Genomic DNA, 14,343 nt, shown 5'->3' on the forward strand with positions numbered 1-14,343 from the left:
TAAAATCAGAGAAAAATGTAGTTGCTCATGGACATTTTCAGAATGACTGTACTCTTCCCATGTGTTCAGGAATGTGGACAAATATTACTATAAAGATTTAACATTAAAAAATATCTGAAGTCCTAAATTTCAAGTAGGTATGCCAGAAGTTCTGTCTCCTACAATAAGATAATTATGCACTTGGTCTTTAAACTGAAGGACTGAGGCTGCAATCTAATCAAGGTCTTCATTCTGGTTGTGAAGGAATGCACAAAAAATTTAACTTACTTGTAAAAATCCTCTGGAGCAAAACCATGCTTTTTCTTAAAAAAAAATCAAAACATTTTCTTTAAAAAACTGTAAATTGTTATGCAATCATCAAGACATTGTAAAGCTGGAAATACTTTTATTCTACGCGAACCTCTCAGTGCGTTCTCCATTTCTGAGCATAATGTTGTTTTATACTAGAAAATGCATGTAATTAAGAAAAGGCCAGCAACACAAACAATGTGTGGGCAGGAATTGCAGCATTTTCTTACTTTATTGTTCGAAGGCAGTTGCTGTAGCACACAGCTGGACTTGCTCTAGTATGGGGCACATCGTTGAGCCATTGATGGAGAGAAGCCAAGAAGGATTCAGGGCTGTGAAAAGGAGAAGTGGCTTGGAAACAGAAACGATAATCCTTGTGTTTTTCAAAAACTGTCCAGCAACTTCGTCCTCCTGTGATCTCCCGCTCAGTGGCTGATGACATGCTTTTAAATCCCAAGTGCTGCAGTTTCTCCTGACTGCACACATGCACACATTGTCACAGGTCCCTCCTTCAGAAAAAAAAGTGTTATCCCATTGTCCATTTTACAACAGGAAATGTTGAAGTCAAGATGCTCAGTGGACCAGGGTGACATTTATGGGTCAAGATGCACATTCAAATGCAAGCTGATTTTCACAGCAGGGATGTGAGACACAATGACACCTATAAGCAAACCCCTAAGCACTGTTCTGAACAAGCATTTTCTCCCTTATTTTTTTTTTTTTTAGTTTTAGCTACTGGATACAGCATATCAGTTGGTTTCTGAGGAGAGAATAACTTTCAGGGATTTCAGTAACTTGAAAAGAGGAAAGAAGGTTTTGGATTTCTATCATCCATTTGAAAAAAAAATCCTGAAATTTTCCTTGCATTGTTTTCACTGTTGGGACAAACTGCATGGAAGAGTCGAACACTTTGAGATCCAGCTTGTGAGTTCTCTGCCACTTGCTTGTAAAGTTTGTGTTTTGCTGCTTGGTTCTTTCCACAGGATGAATTTATCTGATCGCTTCAGGTTTGTATGACAGGCAGACTACTGGCAACACTCTCGGTAAAAGCCTTGGTCCTTATCTAATACAGTTTTTATGAAATCAAGGGATCAAAAAAACCAGGACAAACAGCTCCCTATGGAAATTTTAGAGAAAGAAAATAAGGAACCAAAAGATTAAAATCTTGGTAGTGTGGGAGAAAAGGTCTCTACTTTCACCTTTGATATATTGTTTTGATTGGGTGTTTATTGAAAAAGTGGTGAATTGAAGTAACCTTAATTTATAATCATATCAAATAAGTCATTTGCAGGTGGACTTAATTAACTTTATTATGACTAAAAACCAACATGGCAAATTCTTCTATCTTTTTCCTATCACGAACATAACTTGTGTTTAACTAATCTCACATTAGGACTAGTCTCCCTCAAACCAATTTTGGGATCAAAGGATTTTGAGAGCCTAACTGAGGAAGCTACACATCACTTTTCAGAGGTCCTGTAGGAAATGAGTAATTTCATTTTCTCACTGGCTTTCTACAGAACCTGGACACTTTGAACAAGTGTTAGATGCTCACAGGTTTACTAAAAAGTATAATTTTTAACCTATAGGTTATACTAATAAATAAAAAAGCCTTATGCATTTTACTTTTATATTAGTAGCTTCCTTTTTACTTACTATACGTTATTTTTTGAATTCTCATATATTTGGTTTATTTTTTGCTGATATAGAAGCAGAATTATGAGTGGCTTATTTTCTAATACTCTATGGCTTTTGATAATGTTTTGAATATCTTATTTGATTTTCTAAAGTCACAATTTTTCTTTGAAAATATCAAAATCTATGCAAGTAATCATTATCTGAGCATTTCACATTTTCTCATCAGTACTAAAATAATTTCTGGCTTTAAGTCCACTAATCAAGTAGTATTCAGGGAAATAAACCTCATTTTTATGAGTAACTGAATGATGAACATAGGAGCGTATTTCCAAAAGACATGAATGTAAATCCTTATCGTGTTCTTATGCAGTAAAGAAAAAAAGGACAAACATAATCCTCTTTAATAACTCAAAACTCACAGAAAATATAATTTATAACTTTTTTTTGCAAGGACATTATTCAATACTAGTTCCACTTGCTCTATTAGAGTATATTTCCTAACAAAATTGAGATGTTAATTAATAAGAAGCTCAAAAGAGGATTTAATTTTGAGTGTGTGATATAATTATTTTCCCTTCAGAAAGCCTACAGAATGTGTCAACTCTCTTTTTAAAATTATTGCACCAGGAAATAAAGGATAATTATGTTGGCAGCATGATTCTTTTTTCTTTTAGGTCAAGCAAGATGTCATGTGGGAGGAATTGCCAAACAAATTCCATGATGAATTAGATGACGCAGTATGTAGAACGCTAAAGAATCTTCCACATTGTAAGAAGTCCATAGCTGCTTCAATGACATGTAAGTGGGAAAGAGGAGAAAAAGAATTCCTTGTATACACACTTACTTCAGTAAAAATGCATCCAGTGTGGCACTGGCAAGTTCACTAGCTTCATGGGAACCATTCTTGCAGAACAATGCTGGTCATTTGGAGCTGGCCTGCCAACATTTCTGCATAAGCTTATCGGTATTTGAGTCATTTCACCACTTGGCATCAACTAAATTCAAAAGACTGTTCTAACAGTAGACTTTATTGTACTGAGACTCCACAGAACAGTAAAACTAGTTTGCCCTCACACAGCAAAGGGCAGAGTGACTCAGAATATGCAAAGTGATTCTGCTTGGTTGATTTTCATTTGTCTCCAAAACAAAAACTCTTAATCACTAAAATGTCATAACAAGTCAGACAAATGGTAACAAGTCCCTTGAAACTATATTTTAAGTTAAAAACTCATCTGAGAAAGGTTCACTAACAGATGGGGAAATGTTTACAGGTTTTGGATTCTGCTTTACATACTAAAAAAAGGGGAAAAAAAGAAAAAGTAAACATTCTGAAGAGAAAGACTGAATTTATGAAAAAATAGTGGTATGCAGGTGGTATGCTTACAATGCTGAAAACCACATCCTTATAGACACATTTTATCTCTCTTCCGGTATACTGATATTGGATGGTCAACTTTCATAATTTTTGTTTCATTCACTTTTGTTTGTTTGCTTGTATTTTTTTTTTTAATATTGGATGTGTTTAATTATGTACTGTTAATCCTTTTCATAGAGTTTAAAAGTGAGCAGGGTTTTTTGTATAATTTTCGACATAGTAAATGATTTTCCAAATATGGGGGGGGTTGTTTGTGTTTTCTGGGGTTTTTTGTTTGTTTGTTTTTTGGTTTTTTTCTGCACTGTTGTGTTTTTTGCTGTTGTTGCTGTTTGCATCTGGTCTGGTAGGATGCTCTTTATTGGAATCATGCCTCTGAGAGATAAGAATTTGAACAGGTTTTTGTTCTAATAAATACATTTATATGTAATTTTTTTTCAGTAGTCTGAAAGCTCTCAGGAGTAGCTCTTGGTAGTGTCTTTACTTGTAGAGAGTGAGAGATTGGAGAGATTCAGGGAAAACCAAGCCTGAGAAGTAACACCATTACAGGACACACTGCACTGGACTAGTTCATCTACTGGTTCTGCCTTCTTCAAGACAAAATTGTTCAAAGAGGACCTGGAACAAATATCTAGATTCATAAGGTGCACAGCTTCTATTGCTCAGCTTCCAAGTCAGATTCAAAAAGTACTAAGGATGTACTAGAAAATTCAGAAGCCACCCTCCTGTGCAAAGCAAGGAGGAGGTAAGGAGAAACCTGAGAGCCACCTGAGTGTGCTGGAAATCAAGATAGGCTTCAGTGCCTAAACTGGGGCCTGAGGAGCATGTTCATCATACAGATCGAGATTCAATTTTTCAGCAGAGAATGCAAGAGGAGGGAGAGTGTGGGGAGACAGCAGGAACAGGGCTGCATTCCCAAGGCAGGTCACCCAATTCATCCAACAGCTCAGTCACGGCTGGGACAGGTGGCCAAGACGCTCAGGTGTTGGCTGCAGAGCCAGAGAGCCTTGGCCAGGGCAGAGCAGCAAGGCACGTCCATAACTGGTGTGGGACATGAAAGTGCCTGGCGACAGGATGAGGGGCAGGCAGGCCCAGTGCAGCCCTGGGGTGGGCACAAGGGCCCTGGCTGGGGTGGAATGCCTACTGAGCCCGTGAGTGGGTGGTGGTGCAGGCTAGGAACAGTGAAGCTGGCTCGTGCCAACAGGGCTCTGACAGAAAGTTCATTTCAAAAGTACAAAAAGAGGTTAGAGTGCCATTTGATACAACTTACTCATTATAGCAGTGACCCAAGAGACAGCATTTCTTAATTCAGCACTTTCCTCTCCTAAGATTAGCAGAACAAGAACAAAATCAATAGCTTCTTCTGCTGGCAAAGTAAGGGCTATGGGTGTGCTTCTACGGCATCAGTGCCAAAAAAGAAAGAATCAGCAATTTTCCAGTCCTATATGTCCCCCCTGCAAGGGTTTATGGTGTTTTCTGGTTTGGGGTTTTGTTTGTTTATTTATTTTCCTTTCAATGTTTGTTTGTTTTTGTTTGCTTATTTTTGTGGTTGTTGTTGTTGTTTGGTCGGGGTTTTTTTGGTGGGGATTTTTTTGCTGTTTTTTTAATAGTCAGAGAGTTTTGAAACCAGAGTGGGGGCCTAAAAATTTCTGATGTTACCAAATATATCCAAAAGATGGAGGTAGAAACTTGCTAAGTTTAGGATAAGTAGTAGGGTTGAGACAGAAGCAAACACTGAATCAAGCACCAAACCTACAAGTAGAGAAGAATGGAAATGAGAAAAAATTATATTAAAATTAGCATGAGAAGAATTTCAGAAGCAAGAACCGTAGGAAAAAGCTGGAGTGACCAGCAGGTTCCTATGCCACATATTTCCCATGATGGGTGTGCCCTTCAAGTCCCATTGGAGCAGTAATGCTCTGGAAGAAAGCAAAGGGGCATCAGGATGGCAAACTTCATGCCATCTCACACTGCTTTTTACAGTGCTATGTGAACTGAAAATGCCTTTAAATGTAATAAACATATAAGCATCTGATCTGGATAGCAAACATAGTACCTGAGGAGCGGAATGGCTCACAAAACAGCACACCAGGCAAAGGCAGTGGGTTACTTCAGAAAGACTTAAGTGTGCATCCTCATTATCTACAGTGAAAATGTGAATAGCTACAGAAGTCAGCATAATATCACCTGATTATCCTTTTTGTTTCTGTCTTATACAATATTAGTAGGAAAAAAAATATTACACGTTTGATTTTCCTAACAGTTTTGCACAAATCTTTCTTTGTTACGCTAGAAATTTGTAACACCAGTCAGGGCCCTGTACAAACTATTAACTTTTCTTGCTGCACACTTTGGACAAAAAGTGTGCCTATTTCCCAGAAGTTTCTTGGCATCTTCCCTGTCAGATAAGGAAAGACAAGACAACAGCTCTGGGATATATTTCTTTCTGAATATCTACCTTCCAAGAACTACTAAGAAAAGACACAGGAGAGCTCACAAAGTTTCATCTACACACAAAAAGTATTTGAACTCTCACAGAACCGTGGCTCCTTAATCTAAGGCTTATAGAGAATTTACAAAGGGCACATTCCCTTCAGGACATGCCTGTAATTCCCATTATCATCAATGGGGGTTATGAGCAAGTTGTAACAAAGAATAAACCCTTGTGTGTTAGCACTGCCCCTGTTTAACAGTGTCTAAATCAATACCAATGACTTGACAGTTATACTTTAAATATATTCTGACTCATTTGAAATTCACTTTGCACTTAACTAATGAAAGAGTACATTTTAATCCTCCTAACAAAAGTATATAGCAGAGCCATTGGAGCCTGAGCCAAAACTGACAAAGTCAACGGGAAACTTTAACTCAAGAATACTTTGGATCGGTCCCTTAATAAATAAGATCCAGCTCATGCTCACTAAAAAGATTTCAATGCTATTCTGTTGCTTAACCTGGCAAAACAGAGCTGCTGCCTTTAAAAGAAAGCTTCTGTATACCTTTATCCTGACTTGAGCCAACATAGATAAAAATATGCATCACTTGGGAGTTTAAAAAAGCAGTGTAACTGTGGGAGAGAGAATATATACTGAAGGAACTTAAAAATGTTACTGTTTCTACCTGATGCCATGGGCACAACACACTTTGCCCAGTGCAACCTCTAGTATGCTTCTAAAACCGGAAAAAAAGTAAAATAAACATCAGTCAGTCACAGAAAAAACCCCAGACCTTGGACTAGACAACCATCTTTAAAAACATATGCATAGGGAATGGGGAATTTTATTACTGATATAAGTAATTTTCTAAACTGTCCTGGAAAAGATGAAACATAGAGGAATGTGTTCACACATGAAATTAGAAAGTTAGAACAGATTTACAGTATGGAGGCTTTTCTGCTGTCTCAGGAGGAAATCACTGTCCTTCCAGATGTCAATAAATACAGCTATTACAGGCTGCACAGTGGCTAAGATATTCTTGACAGGATTCTTCCCCAAGGAAACATGAACACATAATTCTCAAACAATTTCCTATTGGAGTTTAGTCACAGACGCAAAGATGATTTACAAGTTCAGTGTAATTTGGGTCAGGTTTTCATTCAACTTACATAAAAACGTACACAAATTCTACAAATGTATTTCTAACTAGAGACCTGAACAGCATCTGAAATACAAGCAGGATCTCTGAAGTTTCAGCAGTAATCAGACTGCTCAAGCACTTATATTTTCTGTTGTTATCTAATGTTTCACACCAACCTTTTTTAAAAAAATATATTAAAACACTAAGTAGTTCACAGGCTGGAAAAGGGAAGTTAATACTGTGCTTCAAAAAAGCAGTTATCAATCTGTGCCTTCAAAATGCAGATTTTGATTCAATTCAGTTTAAATAACAGCTTCATTTCTTTAAAATTATTTTATTCTGAACTTTCTTTTTTTTGGAGAGAACATTATCTACGCATGTTAGGAGACCACTGTCCATAAATTATGTACAAGATAAATAGTAGTCTATAATAGCTCTACTTAAATAAACATGTATTATTTATAGTGTCACAGGTGAAATACTAAAAGAAATTACACAGTCTGCCATGAATCTTCTTGCAAAAATAACTTGTTCATGCTAAATGTTTGCAGCATTGGCTATTGGCTCTTTTTTTCTTTTTCTAGAACTATTTGGAAACTTTTATTAAAATAGTATAAAATATACATAGAATAATAAAATAAAGGTAATGATCACATTACTACTTTTTATTCACTCTAAGGCAGCTGTGGTTCTTTCATTTAAGCTCTTTGCTCTTATATTATATACAATAGAGCAAGTCCTGATCTAATTTGTGGTACCTCTTAAAACACAGGAACTTCATGAATGTTGTAGAAACGACTCCTGATGTACACCATTTGAGATACACACAAATGTGGTGTACCTTTTCTGTACTGGCCTCTCTGTTGTTTCTCGTTCTAAATCTGTGCTGAAACTTGAAGCAGCACATTCAGTATTCAATGCTCTAAAATGAATTTCAATCAATATTTTTGCCCTGTATTTCTGCAGAAAACTCTACTGGTGCTTTAACAAAGCAAGGCAGTTTCTCTAACATTCATGGTATTTCACAGAAAGAAAATGTATCTTGATTAATTTATCTCTAATTTCACAAATTCTTTATACTTTCAACACTTGTCATTGTTTGTGATAAGAAAACCAGGATCAATCAATTCAAAATGGGACATGCTCCTTAAATTACATTATAGATCTCTTTCCTCTTCAGAGGGATTAATGTATCAGTACCACTCTGTAGTTCAGGGCACTAATAAGGTTGACCTATCAGGAAAGTAAACATAGCAGCAAATTGGTTGTTTCCTTCAGCTGCTGCCATCATGCAGAAACTGAAAGATACAACTTAGGAACATTTATGCATGCTAACTAAAGATGCTTGCTCATTACTTAGAAGAGTACAATGCTTAATTCACAAAGAGTATAAATCTATGAATTCAGTCCATTTACTGGGAATTAGAGCACAGATATCAGCTCTTATAAGAAAGCTTTTGGCTTTCTACATATTTTATAGCTAAAAAAACCACATGGGTTTTTTACTATTATTATTAACATGCTACATCTCTTGTTCCTAATATATTTAAACATTAAAGGGCTCAGGGTTTTTTACAGCAATCTGCAGGCACCTCTCCAAGTTTTTGGCACATCTCTGCAAGTGAGCAAAACGATAGAAATCATGCCATGCAGAACTTGATGTGCACATCTGGAGCTTTCCACATCTGCCACCTTCAGTGTTCACCCAATCACTTACCTGGTATCTAAATTTAAAAATGTGCTATTGGCTCAAGGTGCCTTATACTAGATTTCAACTAGTAAGATATTTGGCACAGTAAGATATTTGGCAGTTTTCCAGCTCAATTTTCAACAATTGAGAACAGTATTTTGGGAAGCACATTTATAATTATACTGTCAGACAACATCCTAACAAATAATCTCAAAGAATGTAATGCATTAGTTAGTTCTCCAAAACTGGTAAGAGCAAATTCTTTTGCAGTATCCTCTGAGAAGTGTAGAGAAGACAACATTTTGCCTCACTCACATTGGTGAAATGATGTTTTTGCTATACTTTCACTTCTGGTCATTGAACACAATTCAACATTTTAATATCACTTCAACTGAACCTCGCAATGACAATCTAGGAAGTAAATGGATCCAGTAACATGAACACCCATGTGGCACCTGCTCTAAAAACAGTTTCAAAAATTAATAAACTAAGAATCCATTTTTCTTATCCTGGAATAATCTCTTTTTTTGTAAGAGAGAATAAAAAAATAAAATGATTATGCATGTAATATTGAAGTTACTGTTGCTGGAAAATAAAGCTTCTCATCTGAAATTTTATGTAAACAGTATGAAAAAAAATCACATTTTAAACTTTAAAAAGCATTAGGCATGTGGAAGAATTTTATCTGCTTTCACAGAAAATGTTTCATGGAATTAAAATAATTCAAAGATTCGTCCAGATCCATATGGCATTCATCTGAGTAACACCAGCCCAGCAATCTTTATGATAGGGGAACATAGGTTTTAAATTTTTGTTGGGGGGAAAAAAAAACAAATCCCTCCATCTTGGAGAACAGTGGTTATGCTTCAGGGTTTTTTCATTTCTAGTACATATAAGCTGGTGAAACAACACGACCAAATCACATTGCAGATAACACAATCAAATCAATTAGTTACACTCTCTTTCAGAGACTTACTTTTAAACCAAAGATTTCTGCACTTGTGTTAGCATACAGTTAAACAAGGCAGCAGTTGGCATGTGCTGAATGTATGTGCTGAATATAAGAGAAGATCTCTGCTTGGATTTGTCTTCTAGGTTGTCTCACAACCGTATTTTCCTGGTTTAAGCTGGGATCCCAAAGTCAATTTTCTTCCTAGTAGCTAGTACAGTGCTGTGTGGTTTAGGATGAGAATAATGTTGGTAACACGCTGATGTTTTAGTTGTTGCTGAACAGTGATTACATCAAGCCATGGAATTTTCAGCTTCTCACCACACCCCAGCAGCAAAGAGGCTGGGGGCACAAGAAGCTGGGAGGGGACACAGCTGGGACAGTTGACCCAAACTGGCCAAATTCCATACCATGTGGCATTATGCTTAATATATAAACTAGGGGGGAAACTGCCTTGGAGCCCCTGCTCACCAACTGACTGGGCATCAGTCAGCAGGTGGTAAGCAACGGCATTGTGCACCACTTGTTTTGTATATTCTAATTATTTGAATATTATTTTTATTATCATCATCATCAACATTTTCCCTAATAAACTGTCCATATCTCAAGCTATGAATTTTACTTTGGTTTTTTTTAATTCTTTCCCCTATCCGAGTGTGGGAGGGAATGAATTGAGCAGCTGTTTAGCCACCTGTCAGGTTAAAGCAGAACACATATTTAGCTAGCCTCAAAAGAGACACTAGTCTATCCATCTCAAGGGAGCCCATACTATCCACCTCCTAGTGAGGTCCAAAGTCTTTATTCACTAACACCATTACAGCCAAGGCAAGGCCCCTTGTCTAACATGTATTGCTATGATCTCTCTGTAACACCAGGGGCTGTATTTGTGCCTCACTCTCTTGATGTCTTTAGTTCTGTTAACCCAATATCCATTCCTCCTTTACCAGGGGTTTCCTTTAGCTAGGAAGCAGACAGCTCTGTTATTTTCCTTTCCACATTCTGCTACACTCCCATCCTCATCCAGCTTCTGATTTATAACTGTCCCACTACCAACACAGCGTTTTTCTTTCAGGCTGGAAAAATTCTTTTTGTCTGCTATGCTGAAAAGCCTTGAAAGAGTGCAACTGAGGGCTTTGATTAACTCAGAACAACCAAAGCATCAAGCACCTACTTATATCAGCTCTGCTGTGTAAGTAGCAGAGAACCACATCTGTGATCTATTTCCTCTTTTCTAGTTTTATTTCTTTATTGAACCAGTAAGGCTGTGTTCACTGATGCCTAGAACATTTCCTGAAACCTGCAGCAGATTTGATCCAGAAATGCCCTTATATACAGAGGTATATAATTCACGTGAGTATAAATTTAGCCAAATATTTGAGCTGAAGGAAGACATACCCAGGAATCATCATACTGCTAGCCTCACATTAAGTGAAGCTGAACAAGGAAACAAACACTTTCCTTTGTTTCATTGTTCCTAGTTTAATCTATAGTTTACATAAGATAGTATCCCTACATTTCCTTTCTTGTTCACATGTGATTTACAAGCCTGTACACATATTAGAAAATTTTATTGAACCAGATGTGAATATTAAAGATGGTATTTGGACATTTGCTAGACATTTTGAAAGAAAGGACTCAATATAAGTGTAGCACCATTAAGCAGTATTAGCTACACCACATTGTGCTTGCATCCTCTTCTGAGAGGAACCTGATTTCCCTGTTTTCATGACTCTCTATTACTGTCTTCCAACAGTTATTTTTAAAAGCAGCAGGAACCCTGTTAACACAGTAGTGTGAATGTGTTTCTGTAGAATCTTCTGTTAGACTGAGAAATTACCTCTTCTCTTTATTTGCTATTCTAATATTGTAGCAAAGTCTCAGACAGTACAAATTTTCCCCAGAAGTGCAAGGAATAAATCTCTCAGGAATCTGCCAAACCAGGTTCAGTAATGGCTACACATTGCTATCAACAATCCAAGATTTTTTTTTGGCACAGGTACAGCATTTCAACAAGAGTAAATAGTTTGGAACTCAGGTTATTTTCAAGGTCATTCTTTGTTACTAATACACGATTACTTTGGTGAATCTTACCAATTTCCTTAAATCCCTAAAAGTCAGAATTCATGTGACAGTTTTAGCCTTTAGATCCTTTTCTCCTACACCCTTTCTCCTCAGAAAACTGTAGATGGAAATTCCAAAATTTTTTTTCCTGACACAATATAACAATAAAGACTCAAAAGCTGGAAAAAAACCAACGACTCCAAATATGCACTGCGGTACAAAAATCTCATGATGTTAATAAGCAATCTTGCTATTTCTTCCCCAGATCAGTGAAGCCTATCAACAGTAATTTTTCTCTTTACCTGTACAGTCCTCTCTGCTACAAAATGTGGACTGACAGGGAACAACAGTATATTGGTTGTGTTAGTTGTCTTTCTTTTGCTGTATGTGAGAAATACATACTAAATACTGTACTTCATTCAGTTTGGTAAGAAGAGGGAAAAGAAGTCTATTTGAAAAACCAGAATTTGAAACAGCCTGGCCTGATTGGAATTACTGTGTAAAATCTTCTTTACTGAAAAAAGCTGTTGATTGTTCCATAGGCTGTGTGGTCTTTCAGTTAATGGCACAAAGTAGCATTTATGAAAGATTATCTGAATTAACAAAATGTGGTTTGCAGTTATGATACAATCACCCATTACCACACTAGACATGCATTAAAATACTTAATCCATGTTTCTTGAACTAAAAAGATGGTCTATCAAAAAAACCCTCGAGAAATCAGAAAATAAAAGCACACAACAGGAATTTTGGTCTCTGCATCCATGGCTAAAAAAACCCCAAGGTTTAATATATTATGCACATTAATAGGAAAGGACACAGAGTAGGAATAAAATATCGGGAAATTTTAAGAGCAAATCAAACAAACAGAAAGTTTTATCTAGCAAAAATGCTTTGCAGTGCTTAAACTGTGAGGTACATATCTCAATAAAAAACTGAGAAGTCAAACCTGAAACAAATTCATAAATTCCTCAACACTGGAAGGCGAACTGTTGACAAAACTTATTTATTCTAAAAATAAATATATATTCTATATATATAATATGTATATATATATATAAATATTATTATTAAGAGATTTCTCAGCTATGAATAAAAATAACAGAAGCAATAGGAGACACCTAAATACATTTAGTTGGTGTAACTGCTTTAGAAAATTTATTAGACAATTTGTGGTCCTTATACTTACTGTAAAAGCTCCTCTAAAACTAATCAGAAGTGATAATGTGAATGAATAGTTTAAGAATTGAGTTCTTAAATGCCCTCTGAACAATCTATTATCAGTTTGATAGGCATACATGATACTGAAGCAGTTAATAGGGAGTTGAGCATGTTTAAAAACAAAAGATTTTTCTGCCTGATAAAGCACAGCTGCAGAACCTTATTGCTCTTCTGAATGTGGATCGACATGAAAAGAGATTTCCTCCCTAGTTTTTAATATTTTATTAATTAAAAAAACCCCAATCTTTCTTTGCTTTCATTAAGTGTGGAAAAGTTTCATTAATACAGAAACCACTGTAAGCTTCTGGCCTTTACAACAGTTCTCCCATGACAGCAATAGTGACATATCAACAATCAGTATTCTGCATCCTAATGGTGGTTTTCAAGCAAGTCTCATAGTTCAGATGGGGGCAGTAAAAGCTTATGCTATCCCTTTAAGGCTTTCTTGATGTTTTTTGGCATTCTCTTATAATTACAGCTTTTACTGTAAGCACTGTACTGAAGGCATTGTTCTGCAATTGAGTCTTTTGAAATTTGAGATCACTGTAAATGCCACTTTTTTAACAACTAAACTGGAGAACATTTACTTTCCTTTAAGAATACAATCACAGCTAGAGCAAATATGCAATTAACTATCAAAATAAAATGCTGGTCTGGGAGATTTGGACAATTTTCACACTGTTGCATTAACAATAACTCTGTCCCTCTCAGTTTTCAAATTCCTTCTAAAATCTCTAAACTAAAACAGCTTACACTCACAGATTTATTATAGTTGCAAAAGTATGTATAATGGTAGAAAAGTACTAAAATTGTGAGCTCTCAGATCTGAAGATATTAGGTTTGTAAGAGAGAAATATCTAAAATAGTGGTGCTGTATGCATGAATGGAATACCTCAACATGTATGAAACATACTGAACGAGGATTTGCAGGAAGATGGAAAGGACTGAGCAGATGTGCTTTGTACCAAATGATTTTCATATTTCAATGTGACAAAATAGATGAGCCACATAAAGCTTAATTTCAGTTGCAAATTGCAAGCTGGAATAAGTTCCAGAATAGTAAACAATTAGCTGCTTTATTTTCTTTTTAATAAGACTAAATTACCAGATAATATCTACTGGCATCAACTTGGCTAATAAAAATCTGTTTAATAGGATTTGCCATTTTTCCAGTTGCTATCATGATCAGCTTTGCATTTTGATTATCTTTAAACTTTGCCTCAATTTTCTCATAGAAAAGCTCTCAGTAGTAATTGCTTTAACATTTATTCCAGGTCAAGTGGTTAAGTATGAATAATGATGTGTCAAAAATGTACAGTAGTGCTGTCAATAGAGCAATTACCATTTAGCTAGAGATTATTATGGCACAAGAGCACATTAACTGGGCACAGTAAACAGAACAACAAAGAAAGAAGGGGCAAAGGGAACAAACTGATTTCAAAACCTGCCAGTGTTCTATAGTGTGTGTTACTGCCAGATATTAGTTGTTACATAAGAGCAATTAAGTCTGCAATCAGCTTCACTCGGCAGCATCGGATTAGAACGTTT

At 36.1% G+C, this 14,343-nt stretch overlaps 1 protein-coding gene across 16 annotated transcripts in view; it reads right to left on the bottom strand.

The window, feature by feature from the left end:
* Positions 1-14,343, bottom strand: part of TENM3 (teneurin transmembrane protein 3) — a 1,287,001-nt gene that overhangs the window by 620,702 nt on the left and 651,956 nt on the right. The window lies entirely within an intron of this gene.

The sequence above is a fragment of the Melospiza georgiana genome, chromosome 5, assembly GCF_028018845.1.
Source record: "Melospiza georgiana isolate bMelGeo1 chromosome 5, bMelGeo1.pri, whole genome shotgun sequence".
In the NCBI taxonomy this organism is placed as follows: domain Eukaryota; kingdom Metazoa; phylum Chordata; class Aves; order Passeriformes; family Passerellidae; genus Melospiza; species Melospiza georgiana.